The following is a 21,712-nucleotide window of genomic DNA, read 5'->3' as shown; positions in this document are numbered from 1 at the left end:
AAACTTGTACACAAATTTTCATGACAGAATTATTGTAATTGTCAAAAAGTGCAAACAAACCAAAGGTTCATAAACTGATAAAATGTAAAGTGTTCATATTATGCAATATTACTTAGCAATAAAAAGGAATGCAATATTGATACATGCTACAACATGGATGAACTTTGAAAACATTATGCTAAATGAAAGAAGCTAGTCACAAAAAGACCACATATTTTATGGTTTCATTTACATGAAATGTCCAGAATAGACAAATCTATAGAGTAGTTGCCTAAGCTGGAAAACATGAAGGGTAATGAGGGTTGGCTGCTAAGGGTTTGGGGATTGCATCCGGAGCAATTAAAATGTTCTAAAATTGAGTGTGGTAATAATTTTACAATTCTGTGGATATACTAAAAACCATTGAATTGTATACTTGCAGTAGCTGAGTAGTACAGCATGTGAATTCCTTCTATATCTCAATAAAGCTGTTACCAAAAAACAAACAAACAAACAAACAAAAAAACCCATGGTCCCACAGATGACTCTATCTCAATCAGCCTCTGTAGAAGTATAATCCTGGCTATTGGGAGCAAGCCTCCCAGAATCCTGCCATAAACTGGCCCCAAAACTGGCCATAAACAAAATCTCTGCAGCACTGTAACATGTCCATAATGGCCCTAACGCCCAAGCTGGAAGGTTGTGGGTTTATGGGAATGAGGGCAAGGAAAACCTGGCCCACCCAGGGTGGAAAACCACTTAAAGGCATTCGTAAGCCACAAATAAAAGCATGAGCGATCTGTGTCTTAAGGGCGTGTTCCTGCTGCAATTAATTCGGCCCATCCCTTCATTACCCATAAGGGATACTTTAAGTTAATTTAATATCTATGGAAACATTGCTAATGACTGGTTTGCTGTTAATAAATATGTGGGCAAATCTCTGTTTGGGGCTCTCAGCTCTGAAGGCTGTGAGACCCCTGATTCCCCACTTCACACCTCTATATTTCTTTGTGTGTGTCTTTAATTCCTCTAGCGCCACTGGGTTAGGGTCTCCCCGACCAAGCTGGTCTCAGCACCTGGCCTCTGTTCTAATTGTTTCTCTTGGTCATTTCAGTATTATTAAAATGTCAAATGTCAGAGATAAGAATATATATTTGTCATAATAATAAGATAGAGGTGAAATTGAAAGCCAAAGGAAATAATAAATTTATGTAAAATACAACACTTCCTTGACATAAATACTGTTTTAAAAATTAAATTAGCCATGCTTGAAAAACTTTAACTTGAAAAACACCAGACACCTTTCAATATCAGATATTCAAGAACTTAGCAATTTAAATACATAACCTAAATTTTAATTTTAAAAAATATTTATTATTCAATTTATACAACTTCATTATCAATTAAATAACTAATACAGATAAGCAAAAAGAGAACTTTTTAAAAATCACACATAATAACACTGCCCAGAGGTAACTTATCATTTTTTTACTTTATTATGCTGGTATATACACACAAGCATATGAGATTACAGAGTACTTACTCAGAGATTTGTGAGTGATGTCTACTAGTCACCATGATAAGAAGAAAGAAAACTTTCATATTAATAAATATACAGCTTTATCATTAATCTTAATTGCTGTATCATATTTATTTTAGACACACCATAATTTATGGCATCTCTATCATGAGACATTTATACTATTCCCTCTATTTATTTTGCATAAATGACAAAAATTAAACATTCTTGATACTCATCTTTACATATATATTGAATCATTGAATTAGGATAAATGACTAGAAGTAGAATTTTTGAGCTAAATAATATATACTTAGATATGATATATATTACAAAATTTCTCAGCAGAATAATTCATCAGAAACAACCAGTATTATAGGAAAGAGTGCCTATTTTTCCAAATCTTAGCCAAGACTTGGTGTCTGCAATCTTTTTAATCCTTACTATTCTGAGAAAATATATCTCATTATTTTAATTTGCATTTATTTGTTTCATATTTTAATGTTCATAGGCTTAGTAAGTTTACTATTCACAACCTTAATTCATTTTTTATTAGTTTTTCTTTTTGTATTGGTCTATAATAGCTCTTTAAATGCTGAGACTATTAATCTTTTCTCTGTCATAAATGTTATAAATATATTTTTTCAGTTTTACAGATATAGTGTTTTTTATCATATAGAACTTCTAAACATCTTTGTGGTCAAATATTTCCATCTTTTTTAAATTTCATGTATTTAGTTTTTTATTTATTTGAGACAATCTGTCACCTAGGCTGGAGTGCAGTGACATGATCATGGCTCACTGCAGCCTTGAACTCCTGGGCTCAAGCGATCCTCCTGTCTCAGCCTCCCAAGTAACTGGGACTACAGGTGTGCACTACCATGCCTGGCTAAAGTTTTTTTATTTTTGTAGAGATGGGGTCTCACTATGTTACCTAGGCTTGTCTCAAACTGCTGGGCTCAAGCCATCCTCCCACCTCAGCCTCTCAAAGTGCTGGGATTACAGGCATGAGCCACCATGCCCAGCCAGTCTTTTCCTTCTGATTTCTGCCAGTGAGGTAATGGTTAAAAAGCCCTTCCCAACCTAAGACAAATATTGATTCTGCAACAACTTTTTTGATTTCAAATATTCAATCTATGTGGATTTAAATAGAGCTCCAAATTAATTTTTTGCCTCATTATTAACCAAGTGTCAGCATAATCACTAATTTGAAATGTGACTTTTCTCACATATTCTAATTTCTATATATGTGAGGGTGTGCTTCTTTTTCTTTTTCCTTTCCCTTTTTGAGACAGCATCTGGCCCTGTCACCCAGGCTGGAGTGCATTGGTGTGATCATGGCTCACTGCAGCCTTGATATCCTGGACTCAAACCATCCTCCTTCTTCAGCCTCCAGAGTAGCTAAGACTACAGGTGTATACCACCAAGCCCAGTTAATTTTCTTTTTGGTTTTTTTTTTTTTTTTTTTTTTTTCTGGAGAGACAGGGTCTTGCTATGTTGCTGGTCCTGAACTCCCGGGCTCAAGCTATCCTCCCACCTTGGCTTCCCAAAGTACTGAGATTATAGGTATGGGCCACCACATCTGGCCTCATGGGGTTGTATTTCTCAACTCCCTATATTTCTCCCCTGGTCTATCTTATTGATCCTATCCGCAACAAGACTCTCCTTCACTGTGCTGATCATCTGTCAACACTGGGCTCCACCCATACTGAGCAGTCTCAGTGATGGCTGCAGTTTTCTGCTGGCACTTCCAGTCCTTATTACATGACACCCACAAAGAGGTTGCTGGGATCTCAACTAATTACATAGTTTAATGACTGTTTTGTTTTCATTTTTGTTTTGACCAGTAATCATGTTTTATTTTTCCTAGCATATACTTCATCCATTCAACATCAGGCCACAAGGGTGCTTGGATCAGGACACTGTCAGGTAGGTCACCGTGCCACCTATTCCTAAAATCACTGCTCCTCATCCACCCATTAGACATTGTTGCTGGGTTTGGCTTTCCAGGTCTTCCACTCCAGAAGGCAAAAAATTCTTACAATGCCCTAGAAGGCTGTACAGGACATGGGCCAACTTTACCTGTCCAATCTCATCTCCTACAACTCCCTTGGCTGCCTTCACTTCAGCACTGATATCTTTACTATTTCTTGAACACTTTGGCCAGGATAGACCAGTTTCCCTCCAGGACAGTTGTACTGGCCATTCCCTCTTCCTGGAATTCTCTTCCTTCATATAGCCATATGGATAACTTGCTTACTTCATGTTTTTGCTGAAATGTCACCTTGTAAAGGATACCTACTCAAACCATCTGTTATGTACTAAATCGTGTCCCCTCAAAATTCAGATGTTGAAGCCCTGATCCCCAATGTGACTGTATGTGGAGATAGGGCCTCTAAGGAGGTAATAAAAGTTAAATGAAGTAATAAGAGTGAGAACTAAATCCAATAGGGCTAGTGCTCTTATAAGAAGAGGAGGAGACACCAGAGCTTTTTCACAGGGACACAGCAAGAAGGTGGCCATCTACAAGCCAGGAAGAGAGCCCTCATCAGAAACTGAGTTTGCTGGCACTTTGATCATAGCTTTCTAGCCTACAGACCTGTGAGAATATAAAAGTCTGTTGTTCAAGGCACCCACTCTGTGAGATTTTGTTATGGCAGCCTGAGCAGACTAACATGCCACCTCATTCATAAGTTAACACCATCCCCCTTTTTGCCTGTACTGCTAATCCCCCTTATATTATTCTATTCTAGCCCTTAACCTCTTCTAAAATAATCTAAAATTTACTTTAATTTTTTATTTTTAAATTTTGTGGGTATATAGTATGTGTCTATATTTCTGGGTTATATGAGATGTTTCGATATAGGCATGCAATGCATAATAATCACACCAGAGTAAATGGGGTCTCCATCCCCTCAAGTATTTATCCTTTGTGTTACAAACAATCCAATTATACTCTTTAATTACTTTTAAATACACAATAAATTATTTGTTGACTTTAGTCACCTAGTTGTGCTATCAAATATTATATATTATTTATTCTAACTATACTTTGCAGCCCACTTCTTCCCTGCCCCTCCAACACTTCCAAGCCTGTGGTAAGCATCCTTCTATGCTCTATCATCATGAGTTCAATTGTTTTAATTTTTAGCATCCACAAATAAGTGAGAATATGCTATGTTTATCTTTCTGTGTCTGACTTATTTCATTTAACATAATGGCCTCCAGTTCCATCCATGTTGTTGCAAATGGCTGGATATCATTCTTTTTGTTGCAAATGGCTGGATATCATTCCTTTTTATGGCTGAATGGTACTCCCTTGTATATATGTACCATATTTTCTTTATGCATTCATCTGTCAATGTGTACTTAGGTTGCTTCCAAACCTTGGCTACTATGAATGATGTCAAGAATGTGGAGAAAAGGGAACCCTTATACACTGTTGATGGGAATGTAAATTAGTACAGCAACTATGGAGAGCAGTTTGGGAAGTTCCTCAAAAAACTAAAAATAGAGCTACCATATGGTCCAGCAATCTCACTGCTGGGTATATACCCGAAAGAAAGGAAATCAGCATATCAAAGAGATATCTTTACTCCCATGTTTATTAAAATTTACTTTTTATTATTTTAATTGCCAGTCTTCATCCACTAGAATACGAACTTTATGAGTGCAAGGATTTCTGTTGCTTTAATTCACTGATGCATTTCCAGCATATAGAACTGTACTTGAAACATAGAAGGTTCTCAATAAATATCCGTTGAATAAATGAATCAATCACAGCAGGCTCCTTCTTCCTTTTAGGTGAAGTCTCTCTGTCTCTCTCAGAAGCCCTATTCCCTAACCCAGTCCATTCCACTTTGAGGACACTACTTGAGTCCCTTGTTCATATATGGCCTTGGCTCCTATGACAATCAGTGCAAGGCAATATATATTAAAGTTGGAATGAGAGACCCCCTTCCTCCTCTGGGCATATCTGAATTTCAGGTCCAACTAAGCCAGGATATTTGATATTTTAATTTGGAGGTTCCAGGTATCTCACTGGGGAGGTGAGCTCAGGGATCAGGAGTGAAGGAGCAGGGAGAGTAAGGCAGACAAGGAAGAAAGTTAAGGAAGGGTATGTTCTTGAAATGATTAATCCTGTGGGCAGCTGGAGACTAATCCTGCTGGGAGCACACTGGAAATGATGTAAAATGTACCTCAGAATGATTCCTCCATAGGAGAGGAAGCCATTATGGACCCATTCCTGTCCTCCTTTGTTTCAGAGTTGCATCCAGAGGTTTTGACTCCTATACCCCACTCCTTGCCATATCCCAGGCTGTTCTATGTGAGAGCTGAACAAGATGCAGCAGGCACTGGGGAGAATCCCTCAGCATGCACAGGAAATGGCCACCACAGCTATGGCTGAAGTCGCATAAAGGTAGAGGGAATATGCTTTGGGACACAAAAAGAATCAGCTACATTTGGTCACAATAAATTACATTTTAAGAACTACTTTCAAATCTAATGATCACAATACTTTCATATTCTATTACTAAGCTTTCCTTTTCCACATATTTAAATGAACTTTGCTAGAAAGATATTATCCACAACATGGCATGATGAACCCATAAAATGAGAAGAACCCAACTGCTCCGTGAACAAAAGGTCAGTTTGCAGCTCTTAATCCACCTTTATTTTCATCAGCAAGATCACTTGTTGGATTGTGAGAATTCTCTGTTATCCACTGTAGCTCTTGCTGTCAGTAATTTTCACTGTGTACCCATGATCACTGCTCCTCACAGGGCAAGATGTGTGTGATATTTCATCAAGAACTGCTGTCTGTCTTATCAGACACTCCTGAAAGCCTCCTCAGAAGGCTCATGTCATCCCTCTCACTGATTAATTAAAAGTGTTGCACCAAGTCAACTAAATGGCACAGTACCCAGGAACCACAATGATTTTCTCAGAAAAGAACATCTCCTAATGAGGACTTCATCCAAGGACAGAGCATTCACTCTTTTTCCAGGAAATCCAGCTGAATCAATTCAATATTTAAGGATACAAGAAGCTTAATAGATGTAAGAATAGACAAATAAAATATCTGTAAAACCAGCACAGAGAAGAGCTTGAGCATGTACAGAGAGATTTTCTAAAGCTCAGTTCTGGAAAGAATTTATGGTCAAAGAAATGATAAGATGCTTAGGTAATATTTGTGTCCATAATCATCTGAAATGCCCTCTCTGGTAGTTTTGGATGCAAGTCTAACTCTTGAATTAGAACTGCTTCTGGCTTAGAACTGTCAGTATCTATTTCTACCTGACTAGGAGGACGTGCCTGGCATGTAGTAGGTCTTTACATTTGTCAAAAGCACAATTCCTTTTTCAACTTAATCCTTGCTTCTGAACCTGAGAAAATAAGCCTAACTTTAGACTTGGTATTCTGCCAAACATTCTTCAGATTTAGGCTCAAGTGGTATTGAACAGTTATGTTCCAGGCAATGTGCTAGATGCTTCAGTGTAAGTTTATCTCACTTAGTTGTCATCCAAACCCCATGAAATGGGTACCTACTATTTGGTAGATGAGAAAAGTAGACAACAGAGAAGTTGAGTCTTTTGCTCAAGGTCACACAGCTAGAAAATGTAAAGTCAAGGTTCCAAGTTTAGGGACTAGGAATCTGTTTGCTTGCTTGCTTGCTTCTTGGCCTCAAAATTTTTTTTACCATTCCTCCCATCAAGAGGTGGCTGCTTTATGACTCTGCTCCTTGAATCCAGGAAGGCTTCTATATTCTTTGACCACAAGGGAAAAGTGAAGGTGATGCTGTGAGATTTCAAAGGCTAGTTCACAAGGGCTCTGCAGCTTGCCTGGACTCTCTTGGAGCATTTACATCTTCCAGAGACTCCTTGGCCCCTCACCCAGCCACATGGAGAGGCCACACATAGATCCTCAGGTCAACAGCCATTGAGTTGTTCCACTTCATACTCCAGACATGTGAGAAAAGAAGCCTCCAAATGGTTTCTGCCCCTAGTCATTCAAGTCACCCACAACCATCTGAGTCCTCTCAGCTGAGAGCTTACACATCATGGGTCAGAGACAAACCATCATCACTGTACCTTGCCTCAATTTCTGACTCCCAGAATTTGTGAGCTTAATAAAATGGTTGTTATTTATACCACTGATTTGGGATGGTATATTGTATGACAATAGTAATTGGAACAAGGAACTTTCCGTAAACTTTAGACATTCTGTATGCATGTGATAACGTACAATCCCACAAAGTTCCCCAGGCTCATGGAGACCCCATGAGTGCCAACTAGATCCCTTGAAGTTACAGGGGAGCAGAAAGCCAGGACTCTGGCCAACTCTGATCTGGGTTTTGTTTCAAAAACTCTGGCCTCAATAATTTTTCACTTTTTTCTATTAGGAATTTTCAGTATCTATTTCTACATGGTACCTTGTCTAAATCACACAAAGCATCCTCAGTCCATCTGACCCTTCCTGGAACCATTGAGATTTCTGCGTTCATTCTTCTCAGTTCTAGTTTCCTGGTGGTCGAGTGGTTAGGACTTAGCAGTCTCATTCTTCATATTCCTCCCTCTGGCCTGCAAAAGTAAAAAAAAAAAAAAAGATAGATCTCTAGTTTAGTTGAAGTCACTATTTTTCATAGATATCTAAGCTCACCTGCCCTAAGGACCTGCCTCATAGTCTCTCAACAGTAAGCATGAGGTCAGGAGGGCATCTATCCTTCCTCTCCACCAGAGATGGCATAAGTGCTAGATCAAGGGCCTGTCCAGACAAGAAAAGCAGAGCATCCTCGATTAAAACATGAGGTTTTATAATAATTTGATTCTATTAAACCCTTACCTTAAATAAATGTCATCACTTTAAAAAGGAAGCATGTATGGATTGTATTAGAATCTCGATCAAATAAAAACAATTAACTGATTATAAAAAACACAATTCAAGATAACTATGCTAACACCATTTTAAATAAAAGCAGGTATTTGAAAGGATGTTTCTGTTTTAGGGACTCTGATTAGGAACATCATGTTCCAAAGCAGAACAGAGCACAGTTGGGGCAGAGGTAAGTCTCACACTGTGGAGTCTGTGGTTTCTTATCTAAGTAAGGTGCAACTTAAACCCAGACAGAGTAGGCAAATGTTCTGCAGACTGAGAGAAGAGAGTAAATAGGAATTTCTCAACCCTAAAACACAAAAACTAAGTACACAGCAACTAATGCTCGAAATTCTACTATTCAAGATTTATTCCTTTGGCTTAAGGCTTTGTTCCCCTTTACAATGCAAAGATCTCGTGAGTTGTTTACAACTTAGTGATAGTGGCAGGTCTTGTCAACTACCTACCTAATGTCCATGTTCCCCTTTTATCTGGTTACAGAACCCCAGTTTGGGGGGTAAGGTAGCAGCATGCCCAGTTTCCTTTTCAGCTGGGGTGGTCATGTGACCCAGCTCTGGCTTATGATATATAAGTGGAAATCGTTGGGAGGAGCTGCTTAGAATGCTTGTTAAAAGAGGCAGACTTCTAAACACAATGGCCCTTTCCATTTTCCATTCTTCCTTCATGGAAGGTGGAGATACTTCATGAGGCACAGGAGCCATCTTGCAAACCCAAGGACAAGAACTCAACACTAAGGGCAGAAGAGTAGATTTAAGAGCTAAAATCTGGCTTTCAACCTTTAATCTAAAATATTCATGTAAATATTGGTTCCTGGCATAAAATCAGGGATAGGCCAAGATTCAAAATGATGGAGAGTTTCCTTTAGGTTAGAATTATTAGTATTGTTTACCCCATCTCTTTCATAAAAATGTTCTCACAGGTTGTGAGTGCATTTTGTGAACTCTCACTATCAGTTAAGTAGGTGGGAATCAAGTCACAATGTTTTACTTAAATGCCACAAAGAAGGATTTGCCCATTCCATAGCACTGGAGTAGAGCAGTGCTTCTCAAACATTAATTGCAATCATAGAATTAGCTGGGGATCTTATTAAAGTACAGGCTCTGATTTAGCAGGTCTAGGGTGATACCTGAAATCCTGCAGTTCTAATAAGCTCCCAAGTGGTGATAAAGCCAGTCCATGAACCACACTTTGGTTGCCAGAAAGTAGAGCAGGTGCCAACGGGGATGCTCATCAGGATCATTTTTAAAAAGAAGAAAACACACACACGGGGGGCGGGGGGGGGCAGGGAGAGAGAGACAGAGAGAGAGACAGAGAGAGAGAGAGAGAGAGAGAGAGAGAGAGAGAGTGTCTTGGGCCACATCCCAGCCCTACAGGTCAAAATATCTGGGGATGAGGTGCAGGAGTTTGTTTTATTAACCACCTCCCCAGTTAATTCCTATTTAGCCATAAGATGCACCTGGTCTGCAATGGGCAGAGCGGCATGTCTCAAAGAGTAGCTGTGCACCTTCTAACTCAGAATTGCCAAAGGAGCTCGATGACAGTGCAGATACCTTCCTTCTGTTGCTTGGGAAGGAGGCGAAGAGGTGGATGGAGTATAAAAAATAAGGGGACTGTATAAAATGGGAGATTGACATCACTTCAACTCCCACCTGGCAGGAGTAGATAAGGCCAATTCTCTTGTAATTGACAGCATGGAACGTCCCTCCTGCTGCCTGACCACCTGCACATCCTTCCTTCTCTTCCTCTCCCTGGCAACTGCCGCAGCCAAGGCTGCCCCTCAGGGGATGCTGAGAGCCGTGGTTAAAGAAGAGGGAGAGGAACTCAGAGAAATTGTGGAGTCAGGGAGAAAAATAAGGAAGGGCATGAGAATTACAAACAGCCATAGGCTTCTGTTTATATTGCAATTCAGTCCAGCGGAAATAAATAAATACCTATTTTGAGATCTGTACTTGCTGAAACAACAAGAATATATTATTCAGCCAAAAGAGTGCCTTCCAATTGCATTAAATTGTGTCTATGTGCAGATAAGGGTCCAGAAGGCTGTGAATCATATTAATCCCTAATTGGTAGAATTTAATGTTTTTCTTATTTCAGTATATTAATCTGTGCTATTTGAAAGTTTTACCCCAAGCATGGATTATTTTTATAAACAGAAGTAAATAATAAAGCCATTTTTCATTTAGAAGAAAACAAGAGGTCACAGTGCTAAAATGCTACAAGGACAGATTATGGAAGGATACAGCCCCTTTATTCAAGAAACTCACACACTCAGTGGTCAGAATCATGGATGTTTCCTGAGTTGCACGGACATGTAGTTATGTGGCCCCACAACAGATGTCCGGGTTGGGCTTGCCTACAGGGAGTGGCATTTGGTCCAAAAGTCCAAGATGGATTCCAAATGAATGCTATTGAGTGCAGATCTGACAAGGAGTTTAGTTTATTAAAGGAGGGGAACTTGTCAAGATTATTTAGTATAAATAAAGTTGATTTGGAGATAAATGTATGGGTCTGAGGGATCTAGAAACAGCAGGTGTAATGCTACAGAAAGATAGTAATCTTGCAATTATAACAATGAGATGAGTCAATAACTTGGCTGGAAATTGAGCAAGTAAACCTGAGGCCTCCTTAAAGATAGAACCACTTCTTGTTGCCCTGGGACTTGCTCCTCGTGGTACTGAGATGATAATAGAATTGTCACATGCAAATGAATTAAATCATAACTAGGCATGGAACAATGATCTCTGTAGAAGTTTTGGAGGGCTTTGTAAATTTGATAAAAGATGAGCTCAGGAAGGGAAGAATCTGAATTGAACAGGATCTGCTTACTTGGGAATTCTTTGAGTATTGCACACCTATGGCATCTTCTTCCACTGACTTTAGTCATGGTCATGGAAAATAATAAGCTAAATATTTGTGAGTTCATATTGTCTCAGTCTCCTGCTTAAAGCTTGGGAGAAAAAAAGAAAAACAGATAAAGCAACCTGGAGGGAGGTGGGGGGGAGTTACAATTGTAAATCACTGCTAGGATTTTGAAAGCTGGATCAGCAAAGCTACCTTAAATTCTAAGCTTCTCAACTTTCACTTATGCTGCCCACAACTAGAGTTGCTATTTTTTCTATTTCCTGTATCTATCACTTTCTATTAGCTCAAGCTCTGGCAGGGAACACCAGTTCATTAAATGACAAATATGAACCTAAATACCAAAACACAAATGCTGAAACTGTTATGAGGCCCCTTCTTGACAGTGATGGATAAAGGCAGAAACAAGGGAGGAGTTTCTACTTGGGTGCTGCACAATACACCTTTGCCTTGGGCACTCTCAGGCACCTTAGGCAAGGACTTGGAGGAAAACCCTGACTTCGCCATCACACTTTCATTGAGTCAGTTTTCAATGTGCTATCTGTGCTATCTGCTGGAGATCAAGAAGATAAAAAGAGAAAGGTAACTTGGAAATGAGAATGGGATGGGAAAAGAGGAGAGAAAAGGGGAGGCTAGGTGGAGAAAAACGGTTATAATACAATGTCATGACCAGTGGGCCCTGTGGCCAGCTTGGGGTCATATTCTGTCTCCTGGAATTTCCATTGCTTTCACCTGGTGACAGCAGCTAGCACCTTGCTAGGGCAGTTACCAGCCTAAGGCTAATTTTACTACTAACAAAAGGTAGGATTTACTAGGTTCTCTGCAGTGACTTTGAAAACATCTGTGATAAAGCATCAATAACTGAAATCAAAAGAAGCATCTCAAGGGAGGAGATGAGAAATCAGAAATAGGAGATGAGAAGCAGTCACTGACTTATTTGCCACCAGTGTTAATTATACATGAATGGTTTTACAGTTTGAAAGAATGCTGCATTTAGGAAGCTTTAACTGATACTGATTATTTTTGTATCTTAGGGTCTCAGATCTACAACACCTGAACACCTCCCCTGAGGAAGCCTCGAGTTCAGTGCTAGCTCTGCAGTCAACATGAACCTAAAATATTACTACAGACAGGAATAGTTCTGGATCAAGATTCTGATCTTCTTTCCACTTTTTCAGACTCATCAGAAGAGGTGTCCAAGAAGATGCACAAAAAAAAAATTGTAAGTGGACCATTATTGCCTGAGGGTCTAAAGTTTTACCAGATGCTTTTTACAATGAAGTATATATAATGTACATGCTTGTGGAAAATGCTGGGTCTTAAACCCAACCTCTATTAACCCGATTATTGCTCATTAATCATGGCTAAAAAATCTAGCATCAAGAATCATTGAGATCCTAGCTACTCAAAGGGTAATCCCTGGATCAACAGCATCAGCAGCATCCGAGAGCTTGTTGGAAATGCAGAATCTCAGGCAGACCTGCTGAACCAAAAATCTCAGTTTAACAAGACCCACAGGTGATTGGAATTTCCCTTTCACATTTGAGAAGCACTGCTCTAGATCCTCTCTCTTGAGGAGGTCATTTACGTCAGGTTCTATTCTTAATAGGAAACAGGTTGAGAAATAAAACAGGGCTACAAATACGAACCATAAAATGTGAAGTTTTTAGTGAATATTGAAAACAAGGCAGCAAAATGGCTGTTTATTAAACCTAACATATTCTGTACCGAGATCAAAAGGCAGGTGTTACAAGGACCAGAGCTCTAATTATGAAGTTGGCTATTTCAACACGACCAGCTACTGAACACTACATGCTTCCCCTTCATGCTTTTAATCTTTCCCATAAATGCCACATGGTTCTTTTGGCAGAATCAGCTCCCAGATTTGCAGTGGGAATTAGACAAGAACATTTTCTCCTTCCTTTCCTTTGAGATGCAGGGATGGGGGCTGGAGCAGGCAGCAGGGAGCACTTCTGAGGCCAGGAGTAAGCAAAACTAAAACCAGAAAAGGGGTGCCAAGATATGAATGCCAGAGGGAACATAAGGGCACAAAACTGCAAGAGGGGGAAGGAGGGTAACACATTACCAGGTGCCTGGGACCAGAGACACGCCAAGTGGTAGGGTCTTTTTAATTTTTATTTTATTTCTTAAAATGTATTTTTAATTAACAAATAAAACTTGTATTTATGGTATCTAACATGATGTTTTGGGACAGGTAGACACTGTGGAATGGCTAAATCCAGCTAATTTACATATGCATTGCCTCACATTTTTATTTTTTTGTGCTGAGAACACTTAAAATTTACTCTTAGCAATTTTCAAGAATATAATACATTGCTATTAATTATAATCACCGTGTTATACAATAGATCTCTTGAATTTATTCATCCTAAGTGAAATTTTGTATCCTTTGACCACCCCACTCCCAGTGCCCAGGCAACCAACATTCCACTGTCTGCTTCCATGAGTTAGACTTTTTTAGCTTCCACATATATGAGTGAGATCATGTGGTATTTGCCTTTCTGTGCTTGGCTTATTTCACTTAGCATAATGTCCTCCAGGTTCATGCATGTTGTCACAAATGACAGAAGTTCTTCTCTTTTTAAGGCTGAGTAGTATTCCATTGTGTATATATACCACATTTTCTTTATCAGCTCATCTGTTGATAGCCATTTAGGTTGATTCCATATCTTGACTGTTGTGAATAGTGCTGCAACAAACATCAGAGGGGGTGCAGATATCTCTTTGACATACTGATTTCATTTCCTTTGTATATATACTGAGCAGTGGGATGACTGGATTGTATGGTATTTCTATTTTTAATTTTTTGAGGATCCTCCATACTGTTTTCCATGTAGCTGTACTAACTTACATTTCCAGGGGTATGGTCTTAATAAGGAACTAAGGGTGGGACTAAAGAGTTATCTTGAGGTAGGGTAGATAGCTCCTCTAGATTGAAGGCATCTTTTTTTATTTTTAGTGGCCAGTGCCTGGTACAGAGACCCAGCTAAAGAACCAGGGGAAGACTGGTTCATTCAACATGGGAGTGAAATTATGAAAGGTGTTAAGAGAAGTATGGAGATAAATTAGCTCAACATCTCTGCATAGGTTGATGGGTCTAAAAAGCTAAAGAGGGATGCAGTCTTACAAATATCATCGAGGATGGAGGATGCTATGCATAGAATCAGACTTCATCAAAACTTGAAACAGATATTTTGTTATCAGCATCCTATCTCTGCATTCTGACTTTCTTTCTCTCTTCCTGCTGCCTCCTCCAACCCACATTCAAACCCCTGGTGTGATCTGTCAATCAATTCCTTTAAGCCTATAGGTGGCAACCAATTGACTTGTTGTCCTCTTTTAAGGAAACTGAATGTGATTGTCTACTCTTTAAAGATTGAATAATCTTCTAGACCCAAATCAATGGTGCCCCCTGAAATTCCTCAAACCCACGTCAACAGACACCTGCTCCATCTATCCCAAAGACAGGTTCGTGTACATGACATTCTGAAGGTATAAGAAAAGAGAACTTCCATAACCAGATAGAGGGGCTAAAAGAGGTGGATGACCTCAAATGTTCAACCCTGAGTTCTTGAGAAAATCATAAAGACTGAGGCAAAGGAGATGGATCTTTACTAAATGCAGGGTTGTTATTTTAACAAAACACTTTAATAATACTGTAATTTTTCTTAGGCCTTATCTCAGATTTCTCTTTTATGGTTTTTAGTCCTTTCTTGTTTAGGATATGTAGAAGGTTTTCCAGATAAGTATCATACCTCCTTTTCTTCCTCTTGGACTCAAACGCCCAATGATTACCCCAATTGGTTCAAATGACCTGAAGTCTAAGGGAACAGAATTGGCCAGAAACAAACCGATTGCCCACTGATTACCCCAATTGGTTCAAATGCCCTGAATTCTAAGGGAACAGATTTGGCCAGAAACAAACGTTCTAATATTCAAGAGCAGCAGGTGAATGGTTTGTTATCAATGCTAATTAGAATTCCATTTTCCTCATAGATCATATAGTTTAACTAATTGCATTGAACTATTAACTTGGAGAGAGGAGAAGGAGGAAGAAATACTACTCTCTTGTTGCTTTCCTAATATCTGTCATTTTCAAAAGGCTTGTTTGGCACACACAGATGATTCTGGTGTCAGTGCAAAACTGAACTCTGCAGCATATGTTGCCAAATGTTACAGCTCCCACTTAATGTTCGCCCTCTACGTTACTTGTCAAATTAGACATGCTAGTAATATCCATAATTACATGTTGCAAGCAATGGAGCTGCAGTCTGAAGTGTTCTTAGATGCTAATTAGACTTCAGGGAAATCCCTACGAACAATGCATTCAAGCATCCTCTAACCTCTGGCTTGGAGGCCTGGCATAGGTTCTTTTGTAATGCCAACATTTTACCCGTAATTTCTAAGTGTCTCTGATAATTTAGAATGCTTCTTAAAAGGAAAAATAGCAAAAAGCTAATCCCCAGGGGGTCTGAAGAACCATTTCCCAGTTTTAGCAAGATTATGTTGTGCTAATTCTATCTTTGCAGACTACAGCAAACAAGAAAGCTTAAGACCTGGGCTATACTCAAAAATTCACGAGCCTCAACTTCCTATCCAGTCTTTCTGAGACTCTGCTCCACCTATGTCCCTTCCCTCATCCCAGTTGCTCCCATTAGTTGTCACTGTGGTCTCTTCCCTTATGCATTTAATCTATACATATTTATTGAACACGTATTGTATGCCTGGCACTGTACAAAGATGAATGACCCCTATTCTCAAGGCGGTCATGTAAAATGAAGTACACTGATACATGAAGAAATTATTCTAAACCATGAAGTAACTGCAATGGTGGTGAGACAGAAGTACTGTGGAGGAGAACTGTATTAGTCCATTTTCATGCTGCTGATAAAGACATACCAGAGACTGGGCAATTTACAAAAGAGGTTTAATGGACTTACAGTTCCACATGGCTAGGGAGGCCTCAAAAATCATGGCAGAAGGTGAGAAACACTTCTTACATGGAGGTGGCCAGAGAGAGAATGAGCACCAAGTGAAATGGGTTTCCCCTTACCAAGCCATCAGATCTCATGAGACTTACTACCACGACAACAGTATGGGAGAAGCCGCCTCCATGATTCAATTCTCTCCCACTAAGTTTCTCCCAAAACATGTAGGAATTATGGGAGCACAATTCAAGATGAGATTTGGGTGGGGACACAGACCCAAACCATATCAGGAACCCAAACCAGCTTGAGGGATATGTGTGTGTTTGTGCATGTGCCCACACACATGCATGTGTGTTTTGGAGAGTAGGGTATATTTCATGCACTGTCAGTGCCCTGCCCATATACTGTGGAACCCCTTTGCATTTTCATGCATATCAGCTTCAGGTCACTTTCATTCCCAGCAGCCAGCACTGTGTCTCTTTGTTGGAGGACAGCTCTCAGGCTGCAAGAGCCCATTTTGTCTGTGCACATGCACAGAGAGCTGGAAGTGCCTGGGAATTTACTTTCCCGGGGCAGCTCTTATGACCGACAAGTATAGCAATATAAATACGCCAGCTCCTTTGCCCTTGATCAAGGCAACTTTAATGTGTAACTTACACTTTCCGCAAAAGTCCCCTATGAGAAGGCACCAAAGTTACTCTCCATGGGAACATCACATCTTTGCTTGGCCTCCTTTCTTTGTCTGTCTCTCTTCCCCACTCTCCTATTGGCTTTTTCCTGGGAACATCTACTAATAAATCACTTACGCATGAATTTTCAACTCAGAGTCTACTTCTGGGCTATGCAAATGAAGACAAAGTGAAGGAAAAAAGTCTTCCTTGAAAGTTTACCTAAGCCAGGATGGAAGAATTTAGCAAGATGAAGATAAGAGTTTCGACCCAAGGAGGTGATGAAAAGGGGTGCTGTGGACAGACATTTCAGACAGCATGAACAAAAGCATGCCAGCAATAAGCAGCCTGGAATACATAGGGAGCTACAAGCACATCCCAGAGCATAGCTTTGAGAAAGGATTGGCTACTGAGGAGAGAAGTGGTCAGGCACCACATCTTCAAGAGTTTGATGCATTTGGTGTGCTAGAGCCAGCTAGCAGCTAATTGTTAATTATTCAGAAATTGTGTGATTTGGTTGATAAACTGTGGTTTGGAATTGGCCATAGTGGAGGTATTTACACCATGGAAATTTGCAAACAGTCAAAATCAGGGCCTTCTTGTTTTGATAAACTGGTTTATCAGCACACCACTTTGCCATGCAGAGAAGTTTCTTTTTAATCCCATAGGCAGCAAGAGGGGTGGGCATTGACTGTTTTTAGCAGTGACAATGGAGTGATACAGCCAGATTTGTATTTTACATCCAAAAACTTGATAGTTATGTTATGTGGGGAAAGATAAGGGCCTAAACCAAGAAAGTGGTATCAGACATGGGGTATGAAGGATGGAAAAACTGACAAATTCATTTTTGAGGAATGATGGACAAGTTGATTGGGTAGATGGCTGGGCCAGCTACCAAGAAAGTTGGAGAATACAGAAGAGAAAAGTTAATTGAGGTGACAATTTACTTCTGAGAATGTTGAATTTCAGAGTTCTTAGGGACTGGGCAGTTGCATATAAGCATAAGAATCTCCACAGTTCCACTCACTTAAGAGAAGAAACAGGATGAGTCCTAGCCAGGCACTACTGATCAGACTCATTCACTCCTCCTCTGTGTGAAAGTCTCTACTGCTGGCCGGGCGCGGTGGCTCAAGCCTGTAATCCCAGCACTTTGGGAGGCCGAGACGGGCGGATCACGAGGTCAGGAGATCGAGACCATCCTGGCTAACATGGTGAAACCCCGTCTCTACTAAAAAATACAAAAAACTAGCCGGGCGAGGTGGCAGGCGCCTGTAGTCCCAGCTACTTGGGAGGCTGAGGCAGGAGAATGGCGTGAACCCGGGAGGCAGAGCTTGCAGTGAGCTGAGATCCGGCCTGGGCGACAGAGCGAGACTCCGTCTCAAAAAAAAAAAGAAAAAAAAAAAAAAAAAAAGAAAGTCTCTACTGCTATTCTGTCAGTTTCCACCTGCACTCATAACTCTGTAGTAGAAGGACACTTCCTCTGAAGGCAGGGCTGCTCTGGCCAGCCTTGGCAGGCCTAGACCCTAGGTAATTCCCTCTTCTGGATGTATGTAGTTTTATCTCTCAGGCATTTAAGCCGGGGGTCCCAGGATACCACCTAGAATGCTCTTCAGATGGCCACACCTTGTATTCTTAGTTAATGGCCCTCCTTCCCCAAACACGATGTTGGGCTGGAAAGTCAGACATTTATCCTTCAACTCTTCCCTCCCTCAGGTGACTTCCAACCTTTCCAGAACAGTTGGCCCAACAGGTAAAAAGCAGCCTTAGTTTTCCTTCCTTTAGTGAGGAAGTGATAATCCCAATGTCTGGAGAATTGATCTCAGGTCCCCAAGTACCCATCTTATTTCCTTCCTAGGACCTAGGGAATCTGAGGAAGATGGTATTCTTGGAGGCTGATCATGACCCCCCAGTTTCTTGAAGAAGCTCTAACCTTTCATTTTACAACATAGATTATTAACTTTTATTTGAAGATGTAGTTTTCAACCAAATTCTATAGGCATTTCTAAATAAATTTTAACTAAAGTCGGACAATAGATATGTTGTCTTCCTTGAAAGCTGAATTATTACAGCTCTATCACTTCCAGGTCCCTATCTTGACAGAGTTAGAAATGATGAGTCAAACACAGTCATTATGAGAATGAATTTTTAAGGCAGGTCTTAATGCCTGCCTACTGTAAATATGGTCACCAAAGGAATGCTGGAACCTGCCATAAATGTGCAGTTATATTTAAGTATGAAATAGATAAATATTCCTAAATAGAGTCCAGGCATATTATCATTTGTTAGACATAATTTTAGAATGTGACTTTACAAAAATATGTAGGGGATCAGATAACTCTTTCAATAGCCTAATTTTAAGGCCTGAAATTTATTCTTCATGTTCCTTTTCAATGTAGCACTGACATTTAGTCAGTCTAAGGAAAACATAGAGGAAAAAATGCTCCAAGAAATACTTCGTAATTGAGAAAGGCTTTCGTTCAAAAGTCCAAAATCCCTGTACTAAGCATATTTATATAGAAAAATTTTCCATTCAAATTTCCACATTGTTTTTAAACATCTAGGATAAATGTTTACAGGAAAAAAAAATCAACACCTAGCTAGCTTTCAAAAATTATACATTCTTTACTTTCATCTCTAAGCTCAAAATATAACTAGACTATTTTTGCCAACATTTCTCAATACTGTTGCATGGGAGCTAAGATAAATCATGGAAGATTTAATCTCAAAAGATTATTTTGTGATTTAAGAGTGGAGAAGAGATTTATTTATGAACAATTAGTAACATAAATGCAAATGGCTCTTCGGACATAATCATCCACTTTAAATAATAGGATATGGTTACACGGTAATAAAAACACAGGATTTGCTTACATAAACATGAAACTTCAATATATTTGGAGTTTTTCTACTTGAATATGTATTATATTCATTTATAGACTTTTTTAAATATTAGAAGGTAACTTGGATTGGAATGATTCTCAAAAATATAAAGTTGAATTATGGAAAACATTAAGCACTTTAATTAAAGAAACTTATTGATCAACTACAAACTGGTTTTGGCTTTAACTTAATAATTTTTATGTTAAATAAATAATAAGTTGTTATTTCATAGTCATTATATATACTAGTTTAATGAAGATGTAAACTTTCTCTTATTCAATAATAAAATGAAAAGTCAAAAACCAATCCAATACCTGAGATAAATCATTTCACACTGGGAATTGCATTTTCTTCATATGTAGAAAATGTTTGAAGAAAAGCAGTAGCTATGGCATAATGAAAACACCATTGGCCTCAGAGCAAACACAGCTGGGCTTGAGGACTGCCACATTTACTTTTCAAATAAATGGATAAACTAATATTAGTATATAATACTGAGTTTGTTTCTTAAATTGTCTTTAAAATTTTTTATACATAAAATAATAAAAATAATGGTATGAAGGTTAAGATTTATGTTAATACATTTAAAGTCCCTGGCATGATGCCTAATACATAGTAGATGCTCAATAAATAGTAACTACCTTGCTTTAAAAACCCAGTGGTTCCCCACCACGCTCAAATTAATTAACATGGCCCTAAAGATCTTCAGTGATCTGGTGCCCCTTACTTCTGATGGCTTCATCTTGTAACATGTCCCTCTCATGATCTTCACTAGTAGTCTCCAAAGTGAGGCACATGGACACCAGGGAAGAAATAGTAGACCTTTTTTGTGCCCTGCCTATATTCTTCAGGCTTTACCATTTCACAGTATGCCCTTGTCAATTCTAAATGACAGCATCTACATCTCTTTGTCTGGAAGCTTTCAACAAAATTGCGGAAAGTCACTCAGCCTGTTCGTGCAGAAAGCTGGAAATGTTTTAATGCCTCATGGGAGATTTAATGCCTCATGGGAGTAGCCTTCAACCAATGACCAATGGTTATTAAATACCCCAGCTTCATCATCCCTCAAAAGGAATAAGGCTGAGACATCTGTCAAGGACGTGAAGGTTCTGAGATTTTACACCGCCCGAAAACCAGCAGGTTAGACTGCCACAGTTTCATACATGCTGGCAGAAGATAGTAGACCTCAGGGCCAGCGACAAAGGACATTATTACTCATGGCATAGCAGGCGGCGTGAGCTTCATGTCCTTATTTGTTCCCCTTGACACCCAATTTTCACAGGGTGATGTTGAGGAGTCTCAGTGGATGTTATGCACACAGTAGATCTGTGTCATAGCTGAAAGACTCCAAGCTTAGAAACGTTCAATCTTATAAGGGCTAGTAGCAAACCTACCCAACCTTTGTTCCCAAGAAAGACATTATATTTATCATCTTGGTCAGGAAACAAATCAGCACTTTGCCCTTGAATGGAGACAGTATGTCTATATTCCAAGGCTGTTTGCTATGCAAACATCCTTGAAAACATAGATGAGGACAACAGCTGTCACAAGAGGTATAAAGACATGAAGAATTGTCTCCCAGCAGCATACCTAATATCACCACACTTCCCCAGCAGGCCTGAGCTCCCGTAGCCCACAGTGGTAACTCACATAACATACCTTTCATTGGCTTATTTCGCTTCCCTGCCCCTTCTCTCCACTGCCTAACAGTTTTTTGCTAAGATTACCTGGTAAATAAATGACTTGCAGATACCCGAACAAAATTGGGATGCTATTGGGAATAAAAAGAAAAGAGAAAATGGTTGATGGATCAGTCATAAACAGAGTCCACTACAACTTATTTGCATTTCTCCTGCAGAAGTTTGAAGCATTTGCTTTAGGCATTGTAGTTCAGCTAGCCTTTGAAAGTAAGTAGAGCTATCTATCTTGCATTAACTCAAAATACACAGTTTTAACTAAAACAC

The 21,712-nt window shown here is 39.4% G+C and overlaps 1 long non-coding RNA gene across 2 annotated transcripts in view; it reads right to left on the bottom strand.

Annotated features, from left to right (window-relative positions):
• The window catches only part of LOC123571163 (uncharacterized), a 210,709-nt gene that overhangs the window by 149,484 nt on the left and 39,513 nt on the right, over positions 1–21,712 (bottom strand). For both annotated transcript variants that reach the window (XR_010584168.2, XR_012429801.1), the window contains exon 2: positions 7,932–8,079. This is a non-coding gene — a long non-coding RNA (uncharacterized lncRNA). The remainder of the gene's footprint in view (positions 1–7,931; positions 8,080–21,712) is intronic.

Source organism: Macaca fascicularis, chromosome X (genome assembly GCF_037993035.2).
Source record: "Macaca fascicularis isolate 582-1 chromosome X, T2T-MFA8v1.1".
In the NCBI taxonomy this organism is placed as follows: domain Eukaryota; kingdom Metazoa; phylum Chordata; class Mammalia; order Primates; family Cercopithecidae; genus Macaca; species Macaca fascicularis.
The sequence above is the reverse complement of the archived record's forward strand: the minus strand, read 5'-3'. Positions and strand labels throughout refer to the sequence as shown.